We start from the raw sequence: 13,782 nt of genomic DNA, 5'->3' as shown, positions 1-13,782 counted from the left end.
GGTTTCAATGCCTGTTTAAGTCGCCACTTATTCTCCCTGGCACTGATATTTCTTAATACATACTTTGTAAGAAAATACTTTGGCTAAGGAGCGGATAACCCACGGAGCTGATTGGAAATAAAATCTCCTTGTCTAGAGGAAGGGCGGCAGAAGATGCTCCAGAAATGCCGATAAAGCCCCTCTCTATTGCGTGTTGTACTTCCACAATAGGGCCGAGGTAGTGGGAAAAGTTAGGATAGTGTACTAAGAGGGCAAAACAACGTATTATATCATGAATACGTTATGAAGCAGGAGATGAATCAGGGCAGGGAGATCACTTGACGGATGCATTTGAGTGGAAGGGTAATGAGCTTATCCAATGAGGTTATGAGGAGAACAGGTAAAGTGTCCGGATAAGGTATATTTTGGCAGAAATATAAATAAGAATCGACTGCGATTAAAAATCTTCCTTTTTCTACGATAACTAAAAACTTCCCATTCCACCACTCTGGCTCATCTTTTACATTCACATAAGAATATAAAGACTAATTGCTTATGAGAATTGACTATCGGAGTCAAGGTTTCAAGGCTTAAGAGCAAGGTTATTGCTAAATCAGCTCTTAACTTCCTCTTTTTCATTTGGTTCTTGATGTAAAACAGTTTAATACTTTCCCTTTAACAAAGCTTCGTTTTCAAAACAGCATATCATTCAACATATTATAATTTGCTATTATTAAGATCCCATAAACCTTAATGGCTTTAAAACTGTATTTTTAATAATATACTTAACAATAAGATAGAGGAGGATGCAATTCATGCGGTTTAAGAATTCCGAAAACCGTAATCAACGTTAAAAAATCGCTGTACGCGACTAAAAAGGTAAAGAAAACATCTGACATTGACACAAAAATGATGGAAAATGACGGCAGTAGTGCAGTGCTACAGCAACACTTAGTGCCCCATTTGAATTATCGAGAGCCAAATTATAAAATTAAATATATTATATTGCTGGAATGTAGAAAATACCAGCTATGGCATGAAAATAATCATATGTGGGACGTTTATCCTGGCGCCAGTGGATGAAATTCGATAAAATAAAACATAAACATAGTGTTGCATCAATCGCTCACTTTTTTCAAGGAGATCTCTGGTTTGATTGAAATAAAGACGCACGCGCGCATACCAAACACTGCTCCCCAACTACGAACGGGGTAAGGCAAAACGAATTTTCGGCGCTCACCTAAATTAGCCAAAACTAATTAGCTGCACGCAAACTTCCCTCCCTTTCATTCCCACAACGCAGCCTGCTAAATTCTTTCTCACCCTCCTAGCCCCATGAAGAGTCCCTTTGCTCCGCACCTTTTATTTGCCTTCCGGAAACACCCTACGCATGGAAGAGGGAGTCTTTCTTCGTCTTTGAGGAGTCTTAGCGAAAGGCTCTCCTTCGCTACTCCTCACCTTTCATAGTCCTGGAGACACCGTCACGCAGCCATCCTCTTTGCTTCCGTGGTCTCCAGGTGAGCCTCTTCACTTTCCCTGTGCTTCTCATTCACTTCCCTCCGAGTCCCCTTTTGCCGCTTCCTCGGCTGCTCCCCATCAACCCGCACCCACGCTCCTTTCTTTTCAACCCTCTTTCTTCCCAGCGTGCTCCCCTTTTATCCCTTCCCCCTCAGACAACCCACCTGCCGGACCAAAAGGGTTTTCTCTCATGAAGGGCGACAGTGTGACGCGGACCCAAGCTCATATTACACCTCTCTCTCTCTCCTTCCTCTTCCTCATCCTGTCCCTACGCCCTCTCTCCTCTGTTTGCGTCTCTTTCCCCTCCATTTTTATTTTTCACCCCACCACTCCCTCAACTTTCTCTCTCCTCCTTCTGCATTCAAAACTGTGTCTTCAAGTTTATAAGAATAATAAAATGCTATATTTATTTAAATTTTGGTAATTAATTTCAATTGAAATATTGGATGAACTAAAAGTAAACACCGAAGAAATATTAAGTGGACACGATTACAGCCCGAGTTTTAATGCTTCAGAATTATCTTATAGTCACCTTCCGGAAGCCTGGGTCGTATTGTTTTATCACTCCAATTTTATATGCGATTTTAGCTAAAGTTTTTAACTATCCGTTATTATATTCAGCTACTCATCCATTTTCACTTTTACTCATATTTGTCGCCCTTTTATTTATTCCGCAAATGTATTTTTCAACCCTTCTTTTTCTCTTTTATTTCTTCTCTCATTTTCCATCACCTTTCCTTTTTTTCTTTCGCTCTCCATATAGAGTTTTTTTCCTTTATCTTTTTACCTCACATTCAATTTTTACATTCATTCCATTCAAGTGATTGTTTCCCTCTCGGAAACTTTGAGTTCCTTAGTACGCGCCTTTTCGCTCTCCTGAGATCACTTTTTTACCATTTCTTCTTCCTAAATAAATCCACTACGATTAACGCTTTAACTCTTCTCCAATTGAGCATTTTGAATCAATTGCCTTTTTGGAGCTTTAATTTCATCCTGTTCAACTCATGTCATAATACAATGCATATTATATAATTTTTCCATCCATTTAAAGGTTTTAAATTTTTTTACTGCAGTTTTAAAGGCATAATAAGAGGTGTAGATATAGGTGTCTAGATGTACGTACGATCAATAAAAAATATTATCATGGAAAACCCACTGAGTCGATAATTGCGAGCATAGCCATTTTTTAAGACCAACAGAGAGCTTCAAACATTTTCGATCTTGTAAACCATAGAAATCTAGTTTTAAACGCGAGATTTCCCTAATACCGTATCCAAAGGACATTGCATCAAGGAAATCGAAGCCGCAAGGTGAAAACTCAAAACAAAAATTCACATTTCCTCTTCCTCCATCATTGAACTGGATTTCTTTAAATTCGCATTTAAAATCAAAGCTCCCGACGTCGCGTGGGAATCGCCATAGAGGCATAGAACTCCGTTGATGTTTGAGTGAGAGTCCTTGTACTGAGACTGCGAGTGGGGACAAAACGGGGAAGGAAGAGATAGGAGGAAGTGAAGGGGATGGAGAAGAGTAGGGAAAAAGGGGTCCAATGGAATAAATCATCCCTCGGAAACCATTATCCCTTCCAAGTCGAACGGCATCGATTAAAAACAACGGTAGCGTGGGTCGCTCCTTTTCCATATGAGAACGAATGACGGGATAAGACGAGAGAGATAACCGATATTATAGTTGCTAGGGAAGGGAGTGGATGTAATCCACCAAAGCCATGCAAGAGTGAGTTTAATGGGAGATGAGATTAGTACATATTGTGCAATAAGTTATCAGGAAGTTAAGGCTCAGGAGAGTGAGTAGGACGTGAGGCTAGATGGGCCACCAAATGCAAACGAAATCGAGCCAAAGTTATTGACATTCATCCCAAGGTGTTACATATAAAAATGATGTTAAAATAGCCACAAAAATGGTAATAATATGGAAAGTTATTGTTTATAATAAGATATTAAATTATTTATAATATTTTTTTATTAGTTAAGTAAGGCTTTACAATACTCATTACATTGTATCATTTAACTCATATTAATAACTTCCATTAGCGTAAAAGTATGAACGCTCATGTTACCTGTAGAAATTATTACTGTTGAAATGATTATTATCATTTAACGGAGGAAATTTTTATCAATAATTCGATACCAGTTTTTAAGCACCATTGGTGTCTTTATTCAATTGAATAGATGGAGATAATGAGAGATACGTGGGGTAAGAGAAATAGGATGGAAAACGTTGTCATGGCGACGCGAGGGAGAGTTTGGCAGCAGTCAATAGATCCAGAGTCTAATTGGAAGTCTGAAAGGCAAAGGGTTGAGGGTGGAAAAACAGGAGAGGGGAGAAGGGTTGGAGATACTAATATCAGCGATAAGGCGGGTGTCCCTCTTTATAGTTGGGAGTCAACCCAGAGCATCAGCCCCGAACACGTAGGGGAATACGCTGGGCCAAGGGTACGATATCCCTTTCCGCAATTTATCTCCATATGCACGACTTTTCCGGCCCCCGTTTTTGCTCCGAACAGCATTTTTCCTCAGTCTTAAGATAAGGAAACACCAGCGTAGGTAGAGACGTGGGGTTTACCGCAGATGGAAGAGGGAGAGCAAAAAACGGATATCGGAATTCATTCCTCTGGAGCTGAGCTGGTACTTATGCGATCACTAATCAGCCTCTCTCGGAATTCCAACGTGCATTGCAGCTTTATTTAAAAATAAATGACAGTACATTGATGCAAATGTTTAAAAAGAATATTAGTCCAACAGTGTTTACATTATCCATAAAGGTAATCACAAAAAAAATTACGTATAAAATGAAGATGATGTGTAGTTATAGGTTACATGTCTCTCTACTTCTCAGTTTATATCGTTATCGAATATATCAAAGTGCACGTTGAACCACAAGAAGACACTATTGCAAAATTGAGTTTTACTATATAACTGATAACTTCAAGATAAAGTATGTGAAACCTTTCCATTGTGGAAATTACAATTATTTAACTTCGTTAGATTCACTTGTATCAGGTGAACTTAACCAAGCTAATACTTTTATTTTTCATGATTCTTACCTTCGTCGATATCAGACGAAATGAGATGGGGACATTTTCCTGACATGGGACACATAAAAAATGAAAAACTTAGATATAGAATAGATTGAAATGTTTATGAAAATCTGAAAATTATTCTTTCAAAAAATACCCTTCTTTTACTACTTTCAAAGTGAAGTTTATTCGTGTTCAGCCTATCATGAAAACTGTTATGCCACAAGAACTATACAATGAGACGGGTTGGAACTTAGTGAAAACAGCACGGACCCTATCATTCACAAAAGACGTGAATGCAATAACTGCTTCAACTGAACTGTATGTCATCTATAGCTGAAGATATCTTTACAAATTGGACGAGAATCTTTGTCAGTTGACAATTGCACTTGAAGAGGAAAACGTGTGACACGCACTTTTGTAGAAAATATTTCCTACTCATTCTGAAGTACTTAGGGATAAGTACTTGAAGTGGTTTAATCCAGATCGCCAATTTTCATTAGAGTGTCGCGCTGTTTCCGGCAATGATGACCGTTTGGAAAGTGTCAAAAGCGTTGGAAATTTCTCGGCGAATGGCGTTTGAATTGAGATCAAGTTGGGGGCGGACCTAATTGGATCCAAATGCTCACACACTGTCCCTACAGTCGCCTGACCCCGCACCCTCCGTACCATCTCGACGCCATTAGGAGTCAACTACCGGTGTCATTTCCTCGATTCGCCAATTCACACACATTTCAGTCCCACTAAAACCTTTGAGCCACCATCTCCAAGTCCTGGTCCGTTACGTTGATGATACTTCTCTCCCAGAGAAACGATTTCTCCCTCTATTAAGGTTGAGCAATATAATCTGTCATAAAGTGCAAAAGTATATCTATGATATAGGCTTATAGGATATAGGCTAGGATATATTCTTAGTCGACCCTATAGGCCTAGCCAACCCTGGATACGTCATTAGCCCCTACATAAATCAATCTCGCCCAACATACGCCACACCAAGCCCATCATATGGCCATTTTTGGAACTAAACGGGCCCTCCTTGATGTAGGGTACCCGAACCAGCCCTACACCCGACTAAAACATGGCGGCCAAATTTCGTCTGCTGATCACTTCGATTAAAGAATCTACGTTACAAGGGGTATTAAGGAAGAAGAAAGCTCACATGAACCAGTTTAAAATGTACAGTAACACAGAAGAAAGGTAATATTACTACCACATTATGTCCATCAAGTGAAATAAATAATAAAATCGGCTGAAGTATAATAAGTACAATATAGTGGTATACATCACCTTGTTTCTGCGGATATATATTAATATTTTTCACGTTTGGCACTTGGTACGCTTTTGAGAAACCAATATCGTTTACGTACGTAGAATAAATATTTTCATACCGCTATTCGCCAAGTAATAAACTTATCTACGGAAGGTAAAAGCGAATGACGAACCGTTATGACGCAGCGTAAGTTCTCACGGCAATGATCATATATGCCCCGTTCTCATCACTATCTTTTAAATACAGCTTTTGAACTAATTTAAAGGCAGTATGATTCTAATTTGGGCTCCATATGAGGGTATTTGTAGCGATAATTTATGTACCGACGCGACGATACCGATTGTTTATTAACCTTGAGCTGTTGCCCTAACGATACTCCCGAAAATTATCGGGCGTCTTTCCTTAGTTTCATAGTTAGGTCTCATTACGGAACCAGAGTGGAACCAGAGTGGAAGGGAACTTGGACGTGGGTAGTTCCGCAGCGCTTAACACAAGCTATGTTTATGCGAAGACTGCCATGAAAATTGAAACCTCAAGAATTTTCAACTTTTATTTGCAAAGTTATTTTTTCTGATGTTTTTTTTTTGTCAATATAATACTGCCACTCATATTTGGACCATTTTTCATTTTCGTATCCATCAAAAAGATTAAATGCGATGGCATTCGAGTTTTATCGACTTATCAACAGCAGCTCCAACGTGATAGAATCCAAAACTACCTGACAAGGGGTCGAAAAGAATAATTAGCTTAAATTTAATACACTCTAATATGCCATCTATCATGCAATATAGTAATTTTCTAGCCAAAGCAAAAATATCCAAACCAAACTTATATCTACACTAATTAATTCATTAAATTCTAAGAATGAGTGACCGAAATCAATCGTGCGACTTATTTTCAATGATGATCTCCTAATGTATTCTTGATTCAAAATTTTTAATCACAGATTTTAATTTTTTGCTTTTTCCGCTCAAAGGAAAACATGATACATGCCGTGAAAATTGTCTAGAGGATACAGCTTTCAGTATACTCGAAGTTTTAAAATTAAAATCTACCTTTATACTTATACTAGCTGACCCGGCGAACTTCGTACCGCCTAACAATCAATGAACTTACAGTTTACTTACAGCATTTATAAATCAAGAGCGGTTGTATCGTTTTTAATCATGTTTAATTTATTATAATAAAATAAGGATACAAATTCAATAAAACTACGCAAATGAGTACCAAAATTGCTTGTCAGAAAGACATTTTCTTTATTGAATCTACATAGGGAGGATCGGAGCACGTTTACGCGGATTTTTTTCAACAAATTTTCTTACGTTTTAGCTTAAGATATTTTGGGTATTGTGGTTTAATAAAGCAGTTCATGAAATAAAAATTATACGCATTCAGTTGTTGGCTATTTGCGTTATTTGCTGTAAAAAAATGTTTTTAGGTCCAAGTCTGTTGCATACACTTGGCCCATTCAGGGGGGAGGTTGACACAACCCCAGACCCACGCTTGACTGATGCTCAAAATCGTGCAAGAAAAGCCCCTATGAGGCAGCATTCGCATTAAATGACTTAAGGCGCGCCAGTTTTAGTATCTCTGTTTGGAAAAAATGCACTGCGTAAACGTACTGCATGCGTAAACGCACCACGGTGAGCCCTACACACTCGGGTTTAATGTCTTGCGTCAAGCACCTTCTGATAAACAACAGTTTTTGTTTTGTTATCAGGCGCAGGATGAAGCGGATGAAGCTAAATAAATATAGTGAAGCAAAGCAGTGACGCAGCGAGGGGAGGTTTTGGGAGATAAACTCCCCCCCCCCCAAGAGCTTAGAGAATTTTTTAATGAAAGATTTTGTTATTAATATTAGGGGGACGGATGACGAACAAACAAAACATATTTAACTATTCACACAGCCGCAAAACCCACTATTTTGAACCATTTATCTTAAAAAATGTCTGAGGGAAGTGCCCCCACACTTCCCGCTTACCTTAGCGAGTATTCTATACCCTACAGACCCGTGGTATTAGCTGCGCCCAAAACCCCCTATCCTAGCTACGCACTTGAAGCGAAGGAAGAAATACAGAGGATGGTTTATCGACTCGTAAACATAGCGCGTTAAATTGACCATGAGAAAATCATGGGTTTTCATTAGTACATGAGCACAAACAACACAAAAACTGAAACACTGACCATGCGATTTGTTAATCGTTATCACGAATGCAACACGAATTGGAAATTGAATACTTTTAAGCTCAAAAGGGCATATGAGTTGAGATAATGGAATCTACGGAATAAGGACTTCCTCACCTTTGAATTTTCCTTTGAGTAAAGTTGCGTGAATCACATTCATTACCAATTATTTTAATCGCCAAACACGTTCCGTTGGATAGTTATGGTTGGTTTAGGCTTCGAAAGATCATGAACACAGAAACTACATTTTTCTGTAAATCGTGCCTTGGTAAGCCAGGTACGTCCAAGGACTTAAAATATTCAGATAGATAGTTGGTGATTTCGTCTTCGTTTGTTACACATTTAAAAGATTCGAATTCATGCAGAGTACGAACTATTTGAATTTACCTCGTTTTAGTCATCCACATCTTCGTTCTTGCTCGCTAAATCAACCATCTTTGATTCTTTTGGCGATCAATCATATTCTGAAACTCTTTGTTGATGAGCTCACCTTCCGCTGAAACCAATTTGCAATCATTACAAGGAAATGAGTTAAAACGGTTAAAACTACTCGATTCCTCGACAGGAACACGGACATTACCGTTTGTCAACAATTGCTTGGAGATTTGTTTACAAACACGGTAGTGAAGTGTCAACTCGAGCTGGGCCAAGGCTGGGCTTACAATCAGCTCGAATTAAATTTTTTAAATGTAATTTCAATTTAATTAATATTTTGAATATATTTAGTAATTAAAATGTTATATTGTTACTAAATTCAGTTATTAATGTGGTAAAAACAAAACAAATTATTTAATTTGTAGTTTTGACCGACTTATCAATTGTTGTGTTACTATAACTCCTAAAAGCATGTCCATAGGAAAGAGATGAATTTTTTTTGTGAAATTATCCTATTTTTAATGGCCTATATGTTAACCCCGCCTGAGACGAATCCAAAGAACCAAATCTCATTGAAATCGGTGCAGCCGTTCTCGAGTTATAAGTGTTCTAACTAACACGATTTTCGACTTTCTTTTATATATATAGATTACTACTGGTGATTTTTTCAGTGAATCAAAAATTCTTAAATTGCTCTTTTATTTAATTTTGGAAAAGATATGCATAGATTATGACCGTGGGAATTTCAAGAAAATTGACTGAAAATAGAGCTCCAAGGCAACATAGTAAATTTTTGCTTTTTGCAGTCTAGTGAATGTTTTGTTCCCTAAATTTACGAAACCTATTAAATGATGATTAAATGACAGAATTTTTATATGGCTGAAGACACTGAGCCTCAAGATATGGAGAATAAAATCAACGAAAGAGACCAGAGGGTGTTTTATTTAGTCGTTTTTTCTACGCATGAGATGGGCTAAATATGAGATAAAAAAATGGAAAAAATATATGATCATAAAAAAGTGCCAAAATAATGAGGTCACTTTAAAGTTCATGAATGCAAAGTGATTGAAAAATCTAGATAGTGAATGAATATTACATTCAATGAAAACTTTATACCTGTATGCTTTCTCAAAGCCTACCTCTTTTTGGGCACCATGAATTTAGGACATCTGCTACAGAACGTTCCAAACCTATAGCGTATTGAAAGTTACTGAACAGATATCAGCACTAAACGATAGCGTTCTTGCATGAAGGTAAGTACTGGGCAGGGGAAAGGTCATGTTTTCTCTGGATTCGTCCATACGTTGGAAATCTGCCATCAAGGACGTCTTTTCAATCCTCAGTTTTTCATCTCAATGGAACGCGTCTCCTGGGGCTACGCATCGCTTCACTTTCGTCAATTTCTCCTCTCCTCATTCAGTAGAGTCTCAATGGAGTGAAATGTCTTCAGACAAACAACTCACTCCCTTCAACGTCAATTATGAAAATGCCCGGCACTCGCGCTGATGAGGATAAGAAAAATTCAGAGAGGTGCACACGAGTGAAACGGATCTCCATGGCAATGTGAAGAAAGAAACGATTCATAAGAGTTAAAATGGAGGAAATGTTTCAAGAATGATTTTGATTTCAAAAAAGATGCAATCTCTCATAGCAAAACATTACTACAATGTGACGATTCGGCAAAATAATGATATGTTGGCAAGATTTGTGACCCACCTCAAAGATCTTGAAAATCGCTAGAAATACACTTATGCAATTGTCTTCGTGACATCTAAAAAATAAAAAAAAATAAAAAAATAATTAAGGTTAAAAATAATTAAGGAGCTTTCCATTGATATGAAGCGGCGGGATTCAGCCTTCGCATACCACACTTCGCGGCTTCGAGTCCCGAATGAGTAGGTTACCCCTAAACAGGAACATAGTTGTCGGTCGTTGTTACTTGATGTCGCCTCCCGATGTAACGGTCTAATGGAGATGTTTTTGGGATGGCGGATATACATAAAAATATACTTTAAACGTTAACTAGAGATGAATTTTTGGTTAAGTTAGAAATAAAAGTATTCATGATTACTACTTTTCTGTTTTATGAAAATACTAGTGATATACTACATCGAAATAGCAGCGATTGGGTAAAGCCGGTTCAGACGGAGTGGCTTGTTTACATGAGTAAAACTATATAAGAGACTGCGACACTACTATGTATAGAGTTGGGGTGGATCTCAAAAGAACTTGGAGCCTAAAACTTGAAATAATAGAAGTAATTCTGCAATTACATGTTCACTCTTCTGCCAATAATAGTGCGCCTCGCACTAATGACTAAATGAATAGGAAAGTGGTGTAAAAATAGCTATTCATTCATAGGAAAAATATTTTGAGTTTAAACTTCTGTTCATTCCATTAGACCATGACGCCTTTATAAGGCATCGTGATTCTCAATTACATGTTGACACCAATAATCATAGGGTACAGGTACAGGAAAGCAATTATATAAATCCACACATTTTTTATATTTTAACAGCTCAGGTAATACTATGAATCTATCACAGATTTAAATAGAATTAGGTTTTATCATGGCTCTGGTGCCATGAGCTGAACTTTTATTTGGTATATAAATGCATATTCTACGAATATAAACCATAATTTACAATTTTGATTAAATCGTGAAGAATTCCTACCAAATCAAGAATTAATTGATTTGATACATGTGTAGAAGTTTTTCGAACTTTTAAATCTCTTTCATGCTTTTAAATCTATCCTTATCTGTCCCGCACTTGAATCTCTTAATTTTAAAAAATAGTAAAAAATACGTTCGTACTTCATATGAACACTCCAGATATCTCTATAAATTGATTTATCCGCCAAATGAGACTGAGTTAAACTGCGGACTGAAGGCATGAGGGATGAAGAAGTTGGATTGCAGTTGGCCGCTCACAAATCCCCACGCATTCCACGGAAGAACACGCCACGCGATCGGCCGCAGGCCATTTGGATGTGATAGCTAGGTAAGGAACGCAAGTACGGAAAAGGAAGGGAATTGCACGCGAGCCAAGAAAAAAAAAGATCTGGGAAACGAGAAGAGAAGAGGAGGGATGACGGATGAAGCGTGCCTCGAGGAAAAATATGTGTCGCGGGGCGGGAATGAGGGTGATGGGGAGGGGGAGGAAGGGGGATGAAGGGGGTGGAATAAAGAGGGGAGGAGGGGGCATTATTCAGAGACGGAGGAGGAAGACCGCTTAGAGGGATGTACTGGTTTCAGTCACAGCGAATAAGGGCAGCATGGGGGTGGCTTATAACTATGAGTGGAGCGAGGGAGTTGGGGGTTTGGCATGCTTTCCACCGGAATCCTTTTGTCACCGAGAAGGACGCTGCCTAATGAACCGCCCCCACTTCCTTCTCCTCTTGTTTGGCTACTTCACCGCAACTCTCCACCCCTCCAAGAATGTGGTTCTTGGGTATCTCCTCTCCGGCGGCCTCTGAATAAACTTCTTCCTTGCCTCCTCTCCTTCCTCCCACGCACTCTCTTATTTTGTTTCGAGGCCTCTCCTCATTCAACCCCCTTTTGCACCCCTCCGAACGCACCGCACCCTCTTCGAGCGCGTGCCTGGTGAAGGAGAGGGTGTGGGAAATGAACTGGAGGAAAGGCGGCAACCAAGCGAGTACGAAAAATTCAGCCCAAAGATTAATTTGTTCAGCCGTTATATTTCTACGCACAGTATACTTTGTTCGCCGTTACATTTTATAGATATGGCATTTGACTTTGGTTTTGGTATGGTTTTGTTAATCTTTTGATGTCTTTAAAAATTGATCATTACAAAAAAGAAATAATTTTCCGGTGCATGCAGAGTGTTGAGCAGATTGTTTTTTGCCTACTGCATAGAAATAATTCTAGAATGAAAAATTCATAACAATGCAAGGACGAGTTGGAGTTTTCCATCACAGTGGAGTTTTTTGCAACTTTCGGTAGCGTCGTGAGAGTCATAATTATCTAGTTGCGTTTGGAAGTCACGTTCATGATTACCATTTTAAAGGGTATTGTGGTGCTGTGGGTCGTCACCCTTCTTTCCTCTTTCCATCCCTCACTGAGGGAAAGCTTTTATGGCCGTGCTTATGCGAAAATATATTTTCATGAAGGAAAATATACGATTTTTATTGCATTCCATATTTTTAGTTGAGATAATTAGTGGAGAGGAGCATGGTAGGAATTTGAATGAAATATTTGCCTAAAATATTAGCTTCAACTAAGATACAGACTGCCTTAAGAAAACGTGAATAAAATCTGGTAAGTAGGTAAATGCGTCTCATTATCACAAATAAAGGTTAGAATAATATGAGCCAGTTACAAGAAAATAATTTAAGAATTAATATTTTTGCTTTTATTCAAACCAAAGGCTCATAAACTAATAAATACGATGGACTATTTAACATCGTTTAGCAGCGGAAAAAACTAATGCTCGCGTGTCCAGAATAACCGTTTTCATATTTCACGCGAGTATTACTGAATGACGCAGAGGTGGCCTTAAAGGCGATAGAGGATCCCCAAAGACCCGAAAGGAAGGGAGAAAGGAAGCGACCTTTACCTCTTTGGGGACGGCGCGGCGGAATAAATAGGGAACCCCTAATATTTATCCCTCAAATGAGCTGGGTGACTCGGCCATGAATGGCGCTTACCCTGGAAACTTAAGGTGAGTAAGACCACACAAAAAAGGCAACCGCTTCAAACAGAGTTGATTACGATTAGTGTCACCTTTCGGAGGTAAGTTGGCTCACAAGAGTTAGAAAACAGACGAGGTATCATTATAATACTACTGCTGAAGAGAATTTTAATTATAATTGATAAAATTACGCATTCGTCGCAATAATAATTTCTCATAATTTCCTACAATCTTTCTATAAAAGAATATACTAATAGCATGCTTGGTTATACTATCCTCATCTGTTACCTAACGGATACAATGGTGAAAGTGCAAATAAGAGCAGTAATTTTTTGCGATTAAATGTAACTTTACCCATAGATTTTACCTTAACAGTTGGTTCAAAGCATATTTTAATGATGTACACACGGTGCATGCATATCATGAGTAGGTACACCAGAAGCTCAACAATAATTCAGTGATTGGAATACTATATTTTTTATTTGCTAACTTATGTATGTGTTACTAACGTAACGATCTCTTATAAATCATTATCAATTTAGAAATTATTTTCATCTGATATGAGCATTTAAGTTTGGAATTTTCCCCAATGGAGAACTTACTCAAGTATCCTCACAACTGCCGATTTTATCATCATTATTAGATGACAGACAATAAAATTTAAATTTAAAGCCTAAAAAACCTTGCTTAAATGTTATTTTAAATTGAAGGGAGTTGTTAAAAAACATTTATTTACAAATTATACTTTTAAACCCCCCCCCCCAAGA

Source organism: Ischnura elegans, chromosome 1, assembly GCF_921293095.1.
Source record: "Ischnura elegans chromosome 1, ioIscEleg1.1, whole genome shotgun sequence".
NCBI classification, from domain to species: Eukaryota; Metazoa; Arthropoda; class Insecta; order Odonata; family Coenagrionidae; genus Ischnura; species Ischnura elegans.
The sequence above is the reverse complement of the archived record's forward strand: the minus strand, read 5'-3'. Positions refer to the sequence as shown.